The 14,046-nt window shown below is 54.0% G+C and overlaps 1 long non-coding RNA gene across 1 annotated transcript; it reads left to right on the top strand.

Annotated features, from left to right (window-relative positions):
* Nucleotides 1-421: 421 nt before the first annotated feature.
* Nucleotides 422-14,041, top strand: LOC134026820 (uncharacterized). Its single transcript, XR_009931387.1, has 2 exons — nucleotides 422-631; nucleotides 13,727-14,041. It is a non-coding gene; the product is annotated as an uncharacterized LOC134026820 (long non-coding RNA).
* Nucleotides 14,042-14,046: the final 5 nt, after the last annotated feature.

Genomic DNA, 14,046 nt, shown 5'->3' with positions numbered 1-14,046 from the left:
GGCTGGTGCTCTGGGTTCTGTATTTATGCTCCATTACTTACTTTGTCTTGCATAGGGTTTATGTAGACTATTTATGGTGTTTACTTTGGTTATGAAGTACCTCAGTATGTGTTCAAAAGAAGTTCTTTTTCTGTAAATGATATTTCAGCCTCTACAGGAGGGCAAGGTTTTCCATAACCCACACCCTAGCAGACGATGGTTTAACGTACTTTGAGAATATGGACGGATGTCCAGCTTGGGCAGTTGGTAAATCTTTTGTACTGTTGATTCAGTACTGTGGGACGATCTTTAATAACTTACCTAATCACAGTCCTCATCTCCGAAAACAAACGGTGGAAAAATGCTGTCTGACTAACCATTCGTTTCCAAACCAGTCTGTCAGGACCAGAGGGAAGATACCGAGAGGCCTTGATTGATTGTAGTGTCTGGCATTGTTTCCAGGAACGACTATTGTGTTTGTTCCTGAGCTGTTGAAGCTGACTGTGACTGTGTTGTGTGTCTCTGTGCAGGGACAGACAGTGTGTCTCCAGCCTGTGGTCCGGATAGAGGAAGCCCTGTACCACTACCAGCCCCTCCACATCCTCACCTACGGACCCCCGGTACCAGAGCTGGAACAGCTGGGCAGGCTAGGGTGAGCCACACACACACTACCACCCACACACCCCCTTACACCTCCACCCTCACCCATACCCACACCACCACACACCAGAGGAAAGGTGAGGGAGAGGAGAGGTGAGGGAGAGGGAGGGAAGGGAGAGGGAGAGGGAGAGGGAGAGGGAGAGGGAGAGGGAGAGGGAGCGGGAGAGGGAGAGGGAGAGGGAGAGGGAGAGGGAGAGGGAGAGGAGAGGGAGAGCCTGGTGAAACCTCCAGCCTGCTGTGCAGAGTCTGGTTCCTCTCACTGTCCTGATTAGCTGTGAGGGGGGAGGAAGAGGGAGGAGAAGACATAGAGGTTGGAGGGAGGAGGGGAGGAAGAGTTTTCCATGAGCCGCCACGCGGGCTCCCTGGGCAGGAGCGTCCATTAACACACACAGGAAGTGCTTTCCCCGACAGCCCCCCCGGGCCAATCAATCCGCGACGCCATTGGCCCAGCCCTCGCAAACACAGACCATCCATCAGAGAGCGCCGGACGTCTGCAGAGCAGTGTGACCACAGACCAACACGGCCTCTCGTTGGAGCACAGAAGCATGTTTGTGTGAATTACAGGAATTTTCATTACTGGATAGAGGTGACTTTCATAAACAGCTCAGACTCACCATAGCAACCGACTGCTGTGGTTTTGCCACAATGCTCCGGTGAAATTTCTCTGGACATTGTCTTTCCAGTGTCTTTTTATCTTATTATCCCCAAGAAAGAAAAAAAAAGCTCTATTGATTCAAATTTCTTCATCACATTCAAATAACTCCCTCCAGAGGACCCTAATTAAGGAGGCGTGGGTCTCTTAAAGGAGTGCAGGCAGTGTTTTAGTAGAATAACTGATGCTCCTTTACATTATGTATGCAGCGAAGTGCTGAGGTTCGGGTTCTGTGGCCGGGGATGATCAATATGCAGATGAAACACGGCTCACAATGTTTGCCGCATGCCGGAGTTGACTGGGGGGGGGGCTGGGAGGCTGGGGGGGAGGCTGGGCTGGGGGGCTGGGAGGCTGCGGGGGGGCGGAGGAGGCTGGGCTGGCGGGGGGAGGCTGTGGCTGGGGTGCTGGGCTGGGAGGCTGCGGGGGGGCTGAGGGGCTGGGCTGGGGGGGGGAGGCTGTGGCTGGGGGGCTGGGCGGGGGGGGGGGGGCTGGTGTCAGCAGTTCAAGGGTCCTGGAGGACCCACGGCTGTAGAGGAAGGACTCTGCCAGTGAGATAAATGAGGCTCCACTCTACGAGGAACTCCAGTCCCCCTGGCCCAGGGACACAGACCAGCCTCGCTTGGCAAAACAAACCACAACTCCCATGATGCAACGCTCCTAAATACTGCTGACGCTTCCTGCGTCGTTGGCAGTTTGTGATTTGGCTAAGATCAGGCTTCAGACGCGCACTGTCTGACACTTGCATGCACACACACAAGCACCCACTTGCCCATAAACGCAACGTACGTCTGGTGTCGAACACACTTCCACGCGCCAAGCCACAGGCCCGACAGGCCCGAGTGATGTGGCGAGAGGCAGGGAGGCATTCAGGGAGCGCAGAGAGGTCAGGAGCCGGGTGGAGAGGGTGACACAGAGCTGGGATGTAGCCCCAGTCTCCTGACCTGTGAGTGTGTGTGTGTGCGCGTTTGTATGAGGGGAAAGGGGGTAGGGCTAGGGGCTCAATTTAAACAGGGCTGTTTGTCTTGGTCAGGGCCCATGGTGACAGCAGCACCACTGGTGATTTGTCTTAGATAGCGGTGTCGGGGTGGAGGGGGGGTTGGGGTTGGGGGGGAAACGCCCCCTGTGGCCCCGGGGCCGGGCCCTGAACAGGATGTCCAGCCATCAGAGGGCAGAGTGGAGTGGCTCTTTATCTAGGCCCCCCTCTCCCCGAGTTGTTTTCTCTCCATCTTTCTTTCTCTCTCCCGATCTCTCTCTCGACCTCTGTGCGTGTGTGTGTGTCTCCCTCTGTCTGTCTCTTTCGCCTTGTCCCTTTGCCCCCCAAAAAACCGCAGGAGCGCTGTGTGCCTGCCAGGAAAAAGAAGGGGCCACGCCTCTCTCTTTCTCTCTCTTTGTTTCCTCTCTCTCTCTCTCTCTGTTTCCTCTCTCCCCGTCTCTCTCTCTCTCTCTCTCTCTCTCTCTCTCTCTCTGCTCTACCTGAATAAATACGGGCTGAGCCGGTCTCTTATTAAAGACAGCTGCCGCAATACTGGTCCAGGGAAAAGGCTGCATGTTCAGGCAACAGGGGCCTCCGAAAGTGTCCATTCAGCTTTCACCCCCCCTCCACCCCCCACCCCAATCCTCTCCAACCCCACTCCATAGATCCATAAAAACACTCTTTCCCTGGTGTGTGTACGTGTGTGTGATTCGCCATGCGTACACACAGGCGACCCACACTGTCAGGGTTTCAAGAAGGTGAGGCAGGCCTCGTCCCTGACAGCATCCCTGAGTGAGTGAGTGAGTGTGTGTGTGTGTTTTACAGTTTACCTGTTGCTGGAGACCTGTTGTACCCATACCGTTTGATGTTCCTTTGCAGAAGAGCTCCAGGTGTGTGTTGAAGTGCAGGCAGGTATGTTGTGATGAGGCCCAGTCATCCTGGATGAGGTCCAGTCATCCTGGATGAGGCCCAGTCATCCTGGATGAGGCCCAGTCATCCTGGATGACTGGACCTCATCCAGGATGAGGCCCAGTCATCCTGGATGAGGCCCAGTCATCCTGGATGAGGCCCAGTCATCCTGGATGAGGTCCAGTCATCCTGGATGAGGCCCAGTCATCCTGGATGAGGCCCAGTCATCCTGGATGAGGCCCAGTCATCCTGGATGAGGTCCAGTCATCCTGGATGAGGCCCAGTCATCCTGGATGAGGTCCAGTCATCCTGGATGAGGCCCAGTCATCCTGGATGAGGCCCAGTCATCCTGGATGAGGCCCAGTCATCCTGGATGAGGTCCAGTCATCCTGGATGAGGCCCAGTCATCCTGGATGAGGCCCAGTCATCCTGGATGAGGCCCAGTCATCCTGGATGAGGCCCAGTCATCCTGGATGAGGCCAGTGGAAGGTTTAGGTGGGTTTGGTTTGAGAGCCAAGTGGTCTGCTTCATCCCTGGGGATTGGTTCAGCTGAGCTTGGTGTGGGCCTGTAACTGTAACACTTAGTACCACACACACACACACACACACACACACACACAGGGCAGTCTGATGCCGGGAGAAGGATGGAATGTGAGTGGGAGTTTGGATATTTGAATACTCGACACATGTTACTGTTTGGGTCCTGTTTGTTAGGAAGATTGTTTACGTGTACATGAATTATAATTTGGATACGTGTGTGTGTGTGTATTTTGGAGAGATAGTTTTGCAGTGGGTGCTTACACACGAGGATTCGATGCGTTCTGGGGTTGTTCAGAAGTTCTGCAGGCGATGACAAAGCAACGTACTCTGTTACGAGAAGAAAGAAGGGACAAGGATTGTGTGTGGCGTGTGTGTGCGTGGGGGGGGGGGGTAGAGGGGGTGAATAGAGGAAAAGAGACGTTGGCAGTGCAGCACTTCAAAAAAAATCTACTAAAACCTCAAGTGCTGACAATGAAAGCTAGAGAGGGCGGTTGTTTGTGTTGGCCCAGGGCACTCTGAAATGAGTCCATCTCTCTGACATGGGTTGCTCAATGCGCTGCGCTAAATGCCAATGTGGATCCTATTTTGAAGTTTAGCTCCCCCTCCGTCCCCCGTCCCTCCCTCCCTCTCCCAGCTTTCTTTAATTGGTGGAAAAAGTGAGGTTTCAGTCGGGAGCTGGTTGTCAAGCATCCGTCTCTCATCGCCATGGTGATAGGGAGAGCAGCTGAGAGAGAGAGAGGGGGTGTTTAGTCTGGAACTCCTCTCCTGGGAACCCTGAGCTGCACACCAGGAAGTGGTCCTGCCCTCCAGCCCCCCCCCCAGCCCCAGCCCCCCAACTCAGCCCCCCAGCGCCATCCCCCAGCCCCATCCCCCCAGGTCACTGGGGGTTGAAGGGTTAAAACTCTGAAGGATGGGGGGTTGGGCTTGTAGATGGATGGGGAAGTTGGATCATCAAACTACTAGAAGGAGCTAGCTACTTGTGTGTGTGTGTGTCTTTCCCTGTACAAACAGACCTTTCATCCTCTATCCCTCCAACACGCACACACACACACCCACACACACTGGGGCTTGATGTGTTGGATGTGTAGGGACTTGAGGCCTGCTTCCCCGTCTGGCTCAGAGCCAGAGATTAATGGCCGTCTGAGTGATGTTCTCCTCCCTGTGTTCTTAGCTCTCCACCCAGCCCCCAGACTTTGACAGGTGTGTGTGTGTTTGTGTGTGGATAGATGGGAGTGTGTGTTTGTCTGGTTTGGTATTTCATCCAAAGTGACGTACAGCACAGGGGGAAGATTTGAACCTACGATCTCTTGATCGTACAGCTCTAACCACCGAGCTGTACCCAGGCCTGCTCTCTCTCATGCTCTGCCGATGACACACTACCTAACTCTCTCTCTCTCCTCTTCTCTCTCTGGCTTTCTGTATCTCCAGCACCCTCACCCACTCTCTCTCTCTCTCTCTCTGTCTCTCTCTCTCTCTCTCTCTCTCTCTCTCTCCTCCCCCCCCCGGCTCTCTCCTTCCCTCTCCCCCCTGGGCCTGAGATGGCTTTTCCATACGGCCCTGGTGCTGTGATCCCTGCAGGGGATCTGTGTCCACATGACCGGCCGGGGCCTGGGAGGTTGTGAGGGGCTGAAGGGTGTGGGGAGGGTGTTGGGGGGTGATGGCATGGGGGAGGGAGGGAAGAAGGAGTTGTTGGGGGGGGGGGGGGGGGGCGGGAAGGGATGGGAGGGGGGGGGGAGAGAAGAGACAGCCTGGGACTTCAGAGTGATGAGAGGAGATTGGCGTCAGCTGAGTGATGTTACCTCCGAGGGAGAGGCAGACACTTACCCATGCACACCACACACACACACCACACATATGCACACACCACACACACACACACGCACACACACACACACACGCACACACCACACATATGCACACACACCACACATACGCACACACCACACACACACCGCACACAGCTTTGATGCTAGAGTTATGGGCTGTATGGTGGAGAAGGAGGCACCTTCCTGTGTGACCTCAGATGAACTCCCTGAGAGCACAGGTCTTTGATCTGCTTTTACCACCATTAGATAACGTCTCAGACACTCTCGCTGCGTCAGTTAGAATATTCAGTGGCAACGCCGTAAAATGGCATTTATGAGAGACATGGTTTGGCATGACTGCCGGGCTCTTGAACAACAATAGAACTTCCCGACTGTTTTTGTTTTCTCCCTTCAGTCTGTAGGCTTCGTGGCCGATGTTTAATTGGAGAGACATCTGATTAGCCTTTGGTCTTTTCAATGTGTGTTTTTGTGTGAGAGTGTGTGTAAGAGTGTGTGTATGTGTATTTAAGAGTGTGTGTGTGTGCTTAATGAGTGGTGGAGCCTGAGAGACCACCACAGATCTACACCTCTGTAGAGTCATTTCCCTCCCATAGCAGCCAGACCCTGGGACTGGCAGACCGGTCATTTGCATGCTCAGAGCTCAGAGCCAACAGGATCTGATGAGGGCTTGGAAGCCAGAGCTTGGCAGCAGGGCCGGGGCCATTTGACTTGCAAACACCAAGTCTGTGTCAGCACTGCACACAGGGCCTCAGCATCGCAGGGCTCTGGGTCAGATACCTGGAGGTCCAGCCCAGAGTAGATACCTGGCGGGCCAGCCCAGAGTAGATACCTGGAGGTCCAGCCCAGAGTAGATACCTGGCGGGCCAGCCCAGAGTAGACACCTGGAGGTCCAGCCCAGAGTAGATACCTGGAGGTCCAGCCCAGAGTAGATACCTGGCGGGCCAGCCCAGAGTAGATACATGGAGGTCCAGCCCAGAGTAGACACCAGGAGGTCCAACCCAGAGTAGACACCAGAAGGTCCAGCACAGAGTAGATACCTAGAGGTCCAGCCCAGAGAAGATACCTGGAGGTCCAGCCCAGAGTAGAGACCAGGAGGTCCAGCCCAGAGTAGAGACCAGGAGGTCCAGCCCAGAGTAGAGACCAGGAGGTCCAGCCCAGAGTAGATACCTGGAAGTCCAGCCCAGAGTAGACACCAGGAGGTCCAGCCCTCCCGATAGAGGGGATCATACTGTACAGTCCAGCACTGTTGAAAGCCTCTTGTGCTATTATGCTCCCTCTTTGTAAACATGGCATTAACAGACACGGTCCGTCTGTCCTGGGCCTCATTGTTGCTTCTCAAATATTTCTGTGCAAATATTGATCTTCTCTGTTGATGAGTCATGCAGCAGGAATAATTGTCGGGGAGTGCTCAGACTGGTAGAAGGCTCTTTCTCTTTGTTGTTAATGAAGGTCAGACCCAGAGTAAGGGTGAGGGAGGGAGGGAGGGAGGGAGAGAGAGAGGGAGATGGGGAGGGAAGGAAGGAAGAAGGGGTAAGGATGGAGAGGGGAGTTATGAGACCCGTCTGTGTGTATTCTGGTCTGTCAGTGAGTCTGAGGTTTTAAAGGAGAGGTGTATTTAGTGTTACTGTTTTTCCTCAGGGGACCCCAGGGCTAGACCCTTTTCTAGGCAGTCTCTCTCTCTCTACACACAGTCTCTCTCACGCACACACACACTTACACACACACACACACACACACGGCAATGCTGGTAGTCAGGTAGAACGCCCCAGGGGAAGATACTGCTGCCCTCTGTCCAGGTTTATGTGTGTCCTTGGTTACAGGCTGTAGGGTCGAGCCCAGTAGAATGGAGACGTCTCCTGACAATTCTTTAAGAACACACGCGTGAATATATATTTACATTTATGCATTTAGCAGACGCTATATATATATATATATATATACACACACACAAACACATATGTACACACACAAACAATATATGCAGACTTGTGTAGTAAGTAGAGGTACCAAAACCAAAAATAGCTGGTGCCCACACATATAGAACAGTGGAAAAGTGTGCGGGTGTTTGCGCTTTTGTATGTGTGTGTGCTCATTTGTTTGTGTGTGTGCTTGTGTATGTGTGTGTAAGTGTGTGCCTCTCCTTTCCCCCAGGGCTGAGGGTTGGGTGATGTGCAGGGGGATTAGCTGTCTCACACACCCCTCTTAAGAGCCAGAGAAAGAAAACAAACTGCTGTCATGTGGGTCTGGCCGGCACAGCCTCATCTCACCCAGCTAACCATGCTAGCTGCTCCACCATGATGCATGCCTATCCCTCTTACACCTCCCCCTCTCTCTGTCTTTCTGCCTTTGTTCAACCCCCCCCCACACACACACACACACACACACACACAGACCCCTTCCCGCTCTCACTACCCCTCCCTCTGTCTCCCTAATTGAAATCCTCCAGCCTCTCCCTGTGGCTCGAGGTGATCTGGTAACTGATACCTGTGCAGCGTAAGAGCTCTCGCGGGGCCCTGCTGTTCTGCCACGGAGAACCAGGCTTCTACTCCCGAGATGCCCCGCCAAGGAGTCCCCTGGCGGGGCCTGCGGAGAGCGTCGCCCTGGCCCTGCTCTGAGGAGCGTGTGCCTCCCTCTATTGTTTACAGACCCATTTGGTTAACGACGACACTGATGTTACCTAATGATCCCCCCCCTCCCCCTCCCAGCCCTGCTTGGTCTCCCGGGGCGACGGCCCTAGGAGGTAGCTAGCCGGCTGGTAGCGTTCGTTGCCGGATCGAGTGACCGCTGGCGTGGATGGCAGGGTGCCCTGCGCTGGCGGGAAGACGGCCTTGTGGCCTGGTCAGGCAGGCTCTACTGCCCCCAGCAGGCCAGACAGGGGAAGCGCAGGGGAGAGATTCACAAGCGTGTCCAGGACGAACAATGGCAGGTGACTGTCTGATGAGCCACGGTAGGGAAGCACTGTTACGGCCTTGATAGACCCACATAAACGCCTCTTTTGTTTTTTATCGTACGTCAGTAAATACAGACTTCTGCTAGGAACCTTTTCTCTGACATCAGCACACCGCTTGCTCGTGAGTTGTCAAGTCACTGCGGACCGGTCCATACGTCTCTAAGCGTTAATGTCAAGTGTCGTGCAGTGCTTGTGTTAACACTTTAAAAGGGGGTCCCTCTCAATTAAGTGTTACTGATATCCCTCCTGCTCTGTCTGGGAGCAGAGGAGGGCCACTGACTCGTCAGCGATGATAAGATACACAATAACAGATGAGGGCTCTGTGGTCTCCTGAGCGGATGATGTCATAGCATGGAGCCCCCCCCCTCTCGCTCCACTGCGGGGGATATCTCTCACACTCTCGCGTCCTGAAGGAAACTACATCCCATGGAAATGAGCCTGACCTCCGACCCCCGTGCGCCGAAAGGCTGACGTTGACAGATGGAGTATACCTGTGAGAGTGCTCGTGTTTGGTTTGTCTTAAGGGGGGCGCTGCCTCTGCTTTTTGGACAGTTCTGACACACGCCTTTCGGAGGAATCGCTCAAAATGCAGGCAGTCGTGTTTTGTTGTTGCACGTTTGGTGTGAAGACAGAGAGGAACAAGTGGTCGGTTCTCTAAAACACACACGTGGCTCGCAACCACCTCCACATGTGCTCACACACACACACACACACACACAGGCCCTGCACAGCAGGCCTGGTGCTGCCAGGGTTGAGGAGGTGGGGGCAGGGTGTAACCGGAGACGCCTGAGGAATGTGGGGGGTGTTTTCGGAGGATGGCGCGGGGCAGGGGTGGGCGGAGGGGGCGGGGTGGGTGATTAGGGGGTGACAGCTGAGTACTGACCCCTCCATAATGACAAATCATCCGGCAGGTGTGTGGCTCTATCTCCCCCCCCACTCCACCCCCACAACATTCTCAGGCCTGGATTCCCAACCGCCACTGAAGCTGGGAGCGCTAAAGGAAGACTTCCGGACAGGACGACTGCTGTCCAAGAGGCTCTGGACTGGTGTGGCACAGCTACGCATCGGGCGCTGTGTGGAGACAACACCCCCCCGTCCCACCCCCAGGCCTCAAAACTAGCCCCCTGTCTCATGTCCACTAAGACCTGTCTGTCTGACCCTCTGTCAGAAGGGAACGAGGATTCCGTCCTTGAACCTGTCTCGTAGGTAAGACTGGACTGATTGACGTTGTGTTATTACTCAGCAGTGTGGGTTCTGTGATCCAGTAGTCCTGTAGCGAGGAGACTGAGCGAGCCCTGGGCTCTGTCTCCAGTCATCCTCCTGACAACCTTCCCAGGAGGCCCTCTTTGATCCTCCGTGTGAACAACTGTCCCTGGATCAGAGAGGCTGCTGGGAGGGCAGACAGGTGCAGAGGTGCAGGCTGGTCTGGGGTCAGTGCAGGAGCAGCCCTCAGACACAGAGATTCACTGGAATGGCAGCTGGCCCTTCTCTCTCCAGGCCCCGCGCTCCAGTGATTCATGGTTTCTGTTGTGGGGAAGGAGTGTCTTGTCAGTCACAGAGGACCTCATGCGTACACAGGGAGGCCTTTGTACGTGTTCCCTGTGAGGAGCCTTACAGGTCGGACCTGGAGCGAGGTACCAGGGCACAGAGGGACGGGCGCCCTTGTGTGCGTCACAGCCAAAACAACGCCCGTTTGCTTAGTCACGTGTCTGCCAACGAACAGGAAGTGAGTCACTCTCCGCAGTGTAGGGTGTCTGGGTAGTGATCTGGGTAGTGATGTTCTCCACCAGAGCCCTGACAGGGGTCTGGCACGGCCCGGCCCGCCTCATCTCTGACATCCCTGCTCCAAACCCCCCTGTGTTTCCCCCCTCCGGCACTGTCGGCCTCACAGAAGAAGAAGCCAGACGACCCTGCCTTTAGCTCTGCCACATCGCTCCCCGACGCAAAGACAAGCCGCTCGTTCTCAGTTGGAAACCACACGGAACCCACCGGAACGTTTTCGACACTTATCTTTTCACTTTGAATTAGGGATGGGGCTCCCAGTGGTTTTCCAGACAGCAGGAGCAGGGGCACACAGCCGGGGGCCCTACTGGAAACCCAGGACGGTTATTAGCCTCAGCAGGAGATGCTGCCCAGGTATTCAGACTTTCAACCCCAAGTGGAAAAACGTTTGCCGGCCAAAAGCCTCCGAACTGTTTGAGCGACTCAACCGGCTGCGGATGCTCGCATAAATATCGAGGAGAGGGGTTCAAAAACAACATCATGATTACTCCATCGTCCGTTTTTCCAGTTATATTTTTCCCCCCCAGAGTTCTCTCGATTATTTACTTTCGGCGATTCAACCGTCTCAGAGTTGGCTGTGGGACGTCGTTTCTGTACTGAGCAACACCTCTGTCATCCCCCGCACTGACAAACTCAGTCTCACACAGTCACGGGCATTCAGTGTCATTCTGTTGTCTCCTTCACGTGAAACCAGCCTACCCGTTCCCCCCCCCCCCCCCCTCTCCAAGCGACATAATGGACCAGTCCAAAGTGACCCATATTTACCCAATAACAGGAGGCTTTGAAAAGGCCCGTATCGGGTTGCAGTTAATGCTCCAGTGAGGCCCAGAGAGTGAAAGATGTTACCGGCCAAATCGTCTTGGATTTCAGGTCCCTGTGAACAAAAGGCAGCCCAGTCCTCAGAGAGGAGGAGATGGAGAAGGTGGGTGGGGGACGGGGGTGGAAGGGAGAAGTGTAAGCCTAACTTTGTTTCAGACGGTACACACACACACACACACAGTGTTGGAACGGTAGCAGCAGCGCTGGATCAAAGCAGAGTCGTGTTGAGTGTCTTGCTGGTGTCACTCGGTCACCGCGCTGCGGTCAGTGTCTGGGTCCTCTTTGAACACGTCTTGAAAGGAGTCCGTCTGCTTGTGTGTCTAGCGTAGACTTAATGTGACGGGGTGTAACACAACTCTGTGCTGCATCTCCTGTTCTCTAGTCTGCGCCCTGTCAAGTACAGTCATGCAAACACATTTGTATTCTCTCTACAGTAAAAGCTGAGATAATGGATTGTAAGAGTGTGTTCGTGCGAGGGAGTGTGTGACCTTTCGGAAGCGTGTGTGTGTGTGTGTGTGTGTGGCAGCAGAGCTGGGGGAGGAGATGCACTTATAGGACCAGAGTTAATGGTGCAGAACTGAACTAACCTATGGTGTTAGGGGTGAGCAGAGGCCAGACAGGGTTGGTTTAAGACGGGGAAGAGGATTGGTGATGATGATACCCAAAGGTGATTTTACTCCATAGCGTCTACCTCCCTCTCTCCCCCCCCCTCCTTTTCCCCCCATTATTCATTCTATTCCTCCCTCTACGACTCTCTCTCCCTCTCTCTCTCTCCCTCTCCTTAGGGGCGGGCAGGTATAAAGTTACACAGTGCTCTCAGCTTTCTTGGAAGGAATGACCACATGAGTAGCTTGGGGATTAGATTAGCAGGAAGAGCAGACTTAGCTGGGCTGTAAATAGCCCGCTTTTTCACCGTTAAAAAGGCCCGGTACAATATAATCAATAGACAGCACTCCTCTGATGGAAGGAGTGGGGCAGGAAGCTATCTGAGCCTGCCTCCCTCAAGTGCTCTGTGAAGGACAGGTTACAGGAGCTCTGGCCCTAATGAAGTTATTATTAATCACTGGACCTCCTGTTTTGAACTTGTGTGTTGTTTCTCTAGTGGATGATGAGTGGTCTTTATGTGCACAACCTGATAGGCCACTTGGCTCTGCGCTCACTTCCTTGATCTGTCTACATCATGTGCCACAAAAAGTGTATTTTTGTATTCTGTGTCCTGCATAGTTTGTTTGTACTGGTAGCCTGCTTAGTAATTTCGATTTCATTCTTTTTGTCTTGCTTGCTGCAATGCCGCAATTCAGCACCTTCTACTACTACTATAAGATCAAATAAGCTGCATTGACAACTTGGACATACAGCGAGAAGAGGCACGCACACATTTGTTTGCGCCAAGAACCACATCATAGAGACTAACATCACGTGGGCTACCTCTCGTATAGCCCACACTTTTACTCTCTCTCTCCCTCTCTCTCACACACACACACACATCCTTCTCACTCCCCAAGCCTCCCCACAGGTGTTGGGTTACGGCCCAAACCTCTCTCTCTCCCTCCTCCAAACCGGAGGAGAAATCACAGTGGGCTGTCTGTGGGCTCGCTTCCTATTTCACTTTGAAGTTTCCTTGTCTCTCAGGGACATGAGCCACAAAGCCCAACTGGTGTGGGGGTTCCAGACCTCTGCGCAGGGGCTGGGGAGCTTGGAGGGATGGGGGTGGGGGGGATAGGGGTGGGGGGGGAGGGATGGGGCTGGGGAGCTTGGAGGGATGGGGGTGGGGGGGAGAGGGACAGCGCTGGGGGGGGGGGGATAGGGGTGGGGGGGGAGGGATGGGGCTGGGGGGCTTGGAGGGATGGGGCTGGGGGAGGGAGGCTTGCTTGCTGTCTCACTTGCTTTGGATCGTGGTTGGTTGAGGACTTTGTTAGCTTAGCAGTCCGAGACTGTAGAAGTCCAGTGAGGTGTGTGTGTAGGTTTCTCCCTAGAGTTCAGTCTGACAGCCCAAGATTGTGTGTTTGTGTGAGGAAGGAAGGATTAGAGTGGGTGGGGCCATAGGTCACCCCTGGTCTCCTCCTTTCCAAGTGGATGAGCAGCCGTCACCACGGAGACGACAGGCTTGGAGGTATCTGACAGCTTGGCTGTTATTCCATCTTTGGCTCCCAGTGAAAATAAACACGGTGCCTCTTGCCTGTGCTTGGGAACCTGAAAGGCATGTCTTGGCAGGCTACATCTGGAAGCACTTATCAAATAAAAGGCACCTATAATACTATAATAGAGGCTTGATGGAATGGTGCTGAAGCACAAGGTGTTTGTGAACGTGTGGGTGGGTGGAAAGATCTTGGGTGTGGAATTGAAGGAAAGCAAACGAATGCTGCAGGAACGCTTCTACGAACTGCATGGCAACCCGTTAGCCAGAAGGAGGGCCAGAACCACACCCCTATACGGTGACAGCTATTGACCCGCCTTTTTACTATGTAAGCGGAGATTTAAATCAGATTTTTTGAGACGTCTAATGTACAGCGACTTTCTGGATTGTCACTGTGTCTTTTGTATGAAGTATCTGAAAAACAAAAACAAAGGGAGATTCAAGCACTCCCAACATGAAGGATCCTTTAACGAAGTGGTGTTTCTCTGGGTCCTGGCAGGTATCTGAACCACGTGCGAGCCGCCCTGCCCGCGGATACGGCTGGAGGGTACAACTCAGGGCTGGCGTGTCATCGAGCCATCCAGGACGCCTTCAGCGGGATGTTTCCTGCACTGGGCTGACCCCCCCCGGGGCAGAGGGAGCACCCCCACCAGGGGGGGGGGATGAACTGGCTGGGCTGGATTCAGAGCGCCTCCCCGCTCTGGCCTGGAGCGAGGGCTGCCACCGTGGTGTGACGGCTACGATCAGAATGTACAGATTATCGTTTTGTTTTGTCCTTTTTTTTTTTTTTATATATAAAGACCATTAAAACACATCCGT

This window comes from Osmerus eperlanus, chromosome 9 (assembly GCF_963692335.1).
Source record: "Osmerus eperlanus chromosome 9, fOsmEpe2.1, whole genome shotgun sequence".
Classification (NCBI taxonomy): Eukaryota; Metazoa; Chordata; class Actinopteri; order Osmeriformes; family Osmeridae; genus Osmerus; species Osmerus eperlanus.
This window is presented reverse-complemented; position numbering and strand designations above follow the sequence as displayed.